This window comes from Nipponia nippon, unplaced genomic scaffold (genome assembly GCF_047370975.1).
Source record: "Nipponia nippon isolate SJK-2023a ecotype South Korea unplaced genomic scaffold, ASM4737097v1 scaffold_1, whole genome shotgun sequence".
In the NCBI taxonomy this organism is placed as follows: domain Eukaryota; kingdom Metazoa; phylum Chordata; class Aves; order Pelecaniformes; family Threskiornithidae; genus Nipponia; species Nipponia nippon.
The window spans coordinates 99,606,504-99,613,334 of record NW_028262290.1 but is presented as its reverse complement, the minus strand read 5'-3'; the positions used below and the strand labels follow the sequence as shown (position 1 = coordinate 99,613,334).

The 6,831-nt window shown below is 39.7% G+C and overlaps 1 long non-coding RNA gene across 1 annotated transcript; it reads right to left on the bottom strand.

Moving 5' to 3' along the window:
- Window positions 1–1,217: 1,217 nt before the first annotated feature.
- On the bottom strand, window positions 1,218–6,831 carry LOC148057513 (uncharacterized). Its single transcript, XR_015699979.1, has 3 exons — window positions 6,127–6,831; window positions 2,220–2,333; window positions 1,218–1,285 (listed from the first exon to the last, which is right to left on the bottom strand). It is a non-coding gene; the product is annotated as an uncharacterized LOC148057513 (long non-coding RNA).

Sequence of the window (6,831 nt, the reverse complement as noted above, 5' to 3'; positions counted from 1 at the left end):
CAACCAATACAATTTAATAATTACATCCACATTAAGGGTCCCTAATGTTCATTTGAAAGATAATCTTCGCATGCCACGTGGTGAAGTTCCATAAGACATCCTTGTTAAATTTGCTTGGCTTTGTTATTCTTTTCAGAACGTGGTGGTTAATTCAACTCTTGTTTGATATGTGCTGAAGTACCTACGTTCAGACACACGAACAGTTCCTACCCTCTGATAATAAGATGTGAGACAAAGCATCATGATATTATTTACAAATTGTAAAAGGTATAGGTGTCTAATCACACCCAACAAGTGTTGCTGAACTCATTTTGATGCGGTTACTCTTGATTTATGCCCATATATGTTAAAAAAGAAGACCGTAATGTTCAGACAAACTTACCATCAAAAATGGCAATATTGCTTTGAGCAGAGCAGTTAGAATCTGTGGTTTGGACTTTCCTTGTTTTACAGTACCTTTAATGAATAGCATTTAACCACAGGCAGCTGTACATCTAGTCCTATAAATCATGCCAAAATAATTAAAAGAAAAAAAAAAAAAGTGCACAAGTTCCCAAGTTTTGCCATTTTCCCACCACTGGAGAAAGGATTTTTAAAACAAGCCTTCCATAATCTTGTGAATGCTGAACTACCACGGGGCTGAAACGGAAGCTGTAAGCAGCCACCGTGCCTCACAATAAAGTGAAAATGTTCTGTTCAAACAGAAAGAAAAGAAGAAAAAAAAAAAAAAACAAAAAAGAAAAATAGCAAAGGCACTTTCCTTCTATGTTACTGTAAATTAATTTGAGAGATGGGCACAAGCCATAAAACTCAAATTCAGAAATAAACCTGGGAGCATACGGCTCGACGTAAAGCTGGATCATTGTATCCAGACCACCATGGTTGCTGGCAAACAGGTAACAACTGATTAGTTAGCAAAGTCCACAGAACATCTATTCCATATGCCCCCTGTCTGACAGTGTATTTCCCAGTACACTACATCACCTTATGTCCTGTACTGATGCACCACAGACATTTCTAACACCTTAGGTCCCTGTGACAGGTATAAAAATTTTTTTAAAGCAAGAGATATTCTTAAAGAACATAGCTTGGATAAAAATTTTCACCCAAAAATTTGAGCCTTGCTTATGGAATCTCCCACAAATCCATCTCATTTAGTGAAAGACAAATTCTAGTTAAAAATCCAGCAAGAAAGGACATTCAAATAGAGCAACTCACCTAAAATATGACCCAAATCTGAATCTTTATGTTCACCAGTTCCTGGCAATTCCAGTTTAGTCTGGGACTAGAAACAGAAGCAGACAAATATATAAATACATCGGACTTTTTCTGAATGGATTCATACTGGACAAAACTGAAGAAAGGCAGAAGATATGGTCGTGTTTTTCATTTTAGGAAGAAGTAGTTTATTAAAGATAATCATCCAGCTAATCTAATGTGTTGCCAATATTTGTTATTTGATACCAAGGAAATAAAAAGACTCAATAGAGCAACTCGGATGATGGCAAGTAATAGGGAGCTAGGTCCTAGACACCCATATTGCCTCCTAAATCATAACAGTTCCTACATTGTTTAAAATATAAATCACACAAAGTGGTCAAAATCCAGCTTTAATTCTCAGTCTAATGATTACATTGGTTGATTTCCAAGACCACAGCTAAAGGCCATGAGAACTTTTAAAATATTTTCCCACCCATATACATATTGTCCCAAGCACTAAAAAAAAAAGGCAAAAAGGCAAGCAACCAAGAAAGAAAAAGAACAACCATACAGAAAGCACAGTGGTGAAATAAAACATTCAACATGGAGTTACTGATCTGCAAGTGAGCTTTGAAATTACCAAGAGACATGACAATTTTGATTTAGTATCCCACTGAATTCTCAGAACTGTTTTGGAAGGTGGAAGGGGCCACATACAGTGCCTTGGACCTCTTTACTATGGGTTTGAGGAGTTTCAGGTTTCGGTCTTCTCTTTTTTTTTTTTTTTTATTCTTTCCTGTGTGAAACAGATTGTTCGTAGAAAATTATTTCAAGAGCTTTCCCTTCACTTTCCTGTGCAGAGCTACAACAGACTACTATTAGCATCTGGTTCTGCATATGCCTAGAAGCCCATTCATTTCAAGCCACTTTCAGAATCAGGTCCTTGACGTGTAATAATTCACTACAGATTCTGATATATATGTTTTTTTTCTTCAAATGTACTTGAAATTTCGAAATACCTCAAAATCCCTGCAAGTCTTCTCTCAGAAGAATAACTTTCTGGGGAATCGTGATATTCTTTGTAGCATTCTGAGAAAGAAGCAGCATGACAAGTACGTAGTCTGATGAAAAAGCTGAATAATATCAAAATAAAAATATGAATACAAATTTACGAGCTGTATCAGTCATAATTAACCAGTCAAGAGAAATGTCAGTGTATACAGATCTGCTATGTGAAAAGTACTGAATATTTTAGCAATTCTTTGGGAAGGTACTGAACTTTTCTTGCAATTAATTATTCATCCATAAAACTTTCCTTTCCTTATTTCCTCCTCAAATTACTGCAGAACTTTCTTCTCCTCGGTGAAATCAGGAGTGTAATTGCATGCATGTATACAGTACACAGACAAAAACACATACCCATAAAAAAAGCCGCAATAGATACCACCCCCAACTTTCCCCAGTTGTACATTTGATGCTTGCTGGTGCCATTAAGCAAACAGAAAACAACAGCAAGCGCATTCTGTTGAAATGTTTAGCTAAATGGAACCAAAACAGTCACAGTTCACAATTTCATAAATACATTAATTAGAAGTGTCTCCAAATAGCATGTGATTTTGAATTATTAACATAAAACACTGCATTATAAATGACTGCAAATTGCATTCCTTAGTGCTCTCCATGCTTAATTTATTATGCCGTAGGAAAATTTGCAAATTACTTCACTGTTTTATATTTAATGGATAGTTTTATATGTATATTGTTTCATTAAGATAAAATTAAACCACAGTGTACATATTATATGCCTTTCCAGTGACATAAATGTCACTAGAGACCCTCAGACTTTGTCAGGAGGGGAGTGTGCTTCTGTGATTTCCTAGATTTAATACAGAAGTGAAGAGCAGATTCGAGTTTCTGTCCTTTCCATGTTCATCCATAATCGCTCCTTCCAGCCAGCCCATTTCCGAGGTTTGCGAAGGGCACTACAGAGAAGTTTCCTGCCAATTGAAAGTATGGAGAGGGGCAGCAGAGCAGCCCTCCCTTCTCCATCTTTGCGGTTTGAAGGCAAAGGAAGCTTTCCAGCAGTGGCCTCTGCTGTTAGGGCAATGCAGTCATCATGCCACCTGTGCTTTGTGGGTGAGAAAGAAGGGAGCAAGCCAGGTGAGCCTCCTGCCCTGAACCCCACGAGCAAGATACCTCTGGAAAACTGTTTCAGTCTCCCAGGATGAGGAAAAAAAGGCTGGCATGAGCTGGCATGCTACACTGCCAAGGTTTTTGCTGTCACATCTTCCTGCAGCGGGGAAAGGATGGAACTAAAACATATTAGGAAATCCTGGTGAGGGTAGGTGGGGGTAGATGTCTGGAGAAACACCGGGGCGCGGGAGTGGAGGATTTTGTATATATAAGGAAAATCCATTAAAAATGTAACTATAAAGACATTCGTCTTTGACAACTTCTTTCCATGTTGTCTGTTCTTAGCTATTTGTCTTCTCTATTTGTAAATTCCTTGGAAGAGGAATTGCCTCTAACTATGTGCTTGTAGAGTGTATGTTACAATGGGGACTCAACTTCCCTGAAAACCTGAAATGCAAAAAGAGTATAAATAATAGATGTTATTTATGGTACATAAATAAATAACATTGAGCCATGAAGAGGCATTCTAGATGTGTTTAAATAGGCTGCCCAGTTCCCTGTTTTCTAAGAACTAATAATACCGCTTTGGTGGATGTGATAGATGTTTCTTTGAACTCACTTTCAGACCTTTTTATAAGATAGAAAAGGTACTGGTTACCTGTCTGCACAGGTTCCACATAGTTTTCAGATGTGTTTTTGTTTAATAAAAACATAGCACAACAAAATATTGTAAAAGACGGGTAGGAGGTGGAGAGATGGCATATTTGGGAAAAGCTATAAATTCTGCTTTAAGTTAAAATTGTGTTAACGAAATTGAAGCTACAAGAAGATGCATGCGAGAGAGAGAGACAGCCCTCTGAGCTATTCTTTTCAAGTAATGAAGATGAGACTCTGTCAGAGATTGAGGTGTCAAAACTGGAAGTGCTGGAACAAATTCACAAATTAAAGAGCAACAAGTCACCATGACCAGATGGCATACATCTGAGAGCTCTGAAGGAACTTAAGAATTAAGTGGTTGAGCTGCTAACAGAAAAATATGCAGCCTTTCATTAAACTGCTACCATGCCAGAGGACAGGAGGTAACAAATACCTCGTCTCACAAAATCTGGAAAGTGTGTTCCTGTGAGCTTGATTAAAGCTGTAGATTGGTTTTCTCTTTTAATCATCCTGGCTTCAGAGTGAAGTTCAGCACATCCAGCAAAAAGAGCTAGCCTCAGCCGATTGGGAGCCCCTGGTGACGGTGAGCCCAAGGGTTTTGCTGACTCAGCATACACTGGTGACCATTAACCTGGATATGGCTGGGGGGCCTTGCAAGGACTGACTTCAGTGATAATTAAAAACCAACTGCCCTAATTACCCCCTGCCTTCTTAAACATGGTTTAGGATCCACAAGTACCCATCCCTGGCAGTATTTTCAGGATAGGTTAAGTCTTTCCTTGGCATGTTTATGAATGGGATGAGAGGACAAAGCTATCGTCTTACTAACCCAGGAATTGCCTTCTGGTTTTATGTCCTACTTGCGTTTCCTTATCAACCATCTCTGTGGTAGCATACAGAGGAGAAGGCATGGAGAGGAAAAAATTAGCTCAACATCTACCTGGGCAGCACGAACCATGTACTTGTATCATTGCATAGATTTTAAGGTGAGTGTTCGATCATCTAGTCCTGCGGTGCACAGCTGCTGCGCTGTTACTTAGTGTGCACGCAAGCACATGGTCCAGCTGATGCGTATGAAGCAGTGCAGACGTGTCCTCACAGCCTCAGATACACCCTGCATTCACAGATCAGCAGTGCAGGGCATCAGCAGCAGATCCCTGCCTTTTCCTGACATGTGTGCATGAAGAACCCTGCCTCCCCAAAGGCAAGGCTGAGGGATGCAGACATCTCTGATTCCATCTTCTGGGTGTTACAGAGCAGAGAGGTTTTGCATTATTATGCTCGTATCGGATTCACTAAAGTATATCTTCCTGCTAGATACTTAGTGTGGGACAGATGATATCAAGATTTAGGAAAGTCATCTCTACTGGTGAAGGTCTCTGCCAGTCACTGGCACTGTAAAAAATATATGCCTCACTTCTAAATTGAATACACCTGGCTTTCATGCCCAGCCGCTTGTTCTTGTTGCGTTCTTATCGTTAATGAATGCCCTTGGGAAACAAGTTATCACTTTCAAGATTACAAACAGATTTCAAGCTATCAAAATAAGAGCTATGGGAGAACAGCTTAGCCATTGCGAAAAACATTTTGAGATTTAAAAAAAAATATACGGAAAAAAGAAGATGGGCTCCTTCTTCCACAGCAGAATCAAACCACACCTTGGAAAAGCTTTCATTTGTGACAACTAGAGACTCTCCTGACAGTTTAAAATATTCAGAATTAGAGAACTGTTATCTAGGATGCACAGAAGAGGAGGGGAAATATCCGCTTCCAAATAACCAGCCACTTGGTGCTTCAGACACGTATTTCCAACATACAAGAGTGAGACTCAGTCACTGCTTCGAGTGAACACCTCAAGCTATTACTCAGGGTGAAAGAGGCTGTCTTTCTAGTTTGGGTGAGAAGTTCTATCCGTGTTGAAAATAAAACATACACACATGCAGGAGGTTTTAAGTTTGAAAAATAATTTTTTCCCATAAATTAAATGCTTGGTAAGAGAGAACTCCTGGCCATTAACACTCTTGCTTACTTAGGGGCTTCATAGCATCCTGAAGTAGCATCTTGCAGCAGAGGATAGCTGTAAAGCAGATGTTGAGAACCCCTGATTTAGATGCATGGGCTGGGACCAGCTCTTACCTTGCCAGTATTGTTCAGTCTAGCAGCCAGACTGGAGGTACGAATGCTTACGGACTCCTTGCTGAATGCAGGAGCATGAAGTGTGGTTTTTTTCTCTGAAGTGGGTGGTCTAGAGAGTGAACCCTTTTCTTCCACAAATGCAACAGAGAAGTGATGGTTACATTGCTTGTACACAATAACAACGTTGGGACTATGATGCTTTTTAACCCTGGATTGTCTTCATAGCCAGAGTTGGTGGACTGGCACAAAGAAGGAGGAGGACTTCTGCTGTCTTCTGATAACTGTTGATAAACCAGGTTTCTCCTTCCCATGCATATATACTCACATTTTAAAGGAAAACATGGGCATTTCTTCGGGGGGGGGGGAGGGGGGAGAAAAGAAAAAGAGAAAGAATAATGGATAGTATTTGAAACTTTGGCTTCAGTTCTTGACATTCCTAACACACATCTGTGAGTGAGAAGAAGTACAAATCCTGCTAGTAATAGGATGGGTGGGCTGGAGTAGACCATCATCTTTCATGTTTTCTCCCTCTGATGGATCTGCTGGAAAAGATGGCATATTTTTCATGACGTCTCAAAAGTCCTCACTTATCTCTCATTATTAGCAAAGGGTCATTTCTCTCTTATCCTTGCCTCAGTTTCCACCTTCAGAAATGCAAGTTCTAGTAGATATATCCAAGTGCTTTGGATGGTCAAAGCCGCTCAG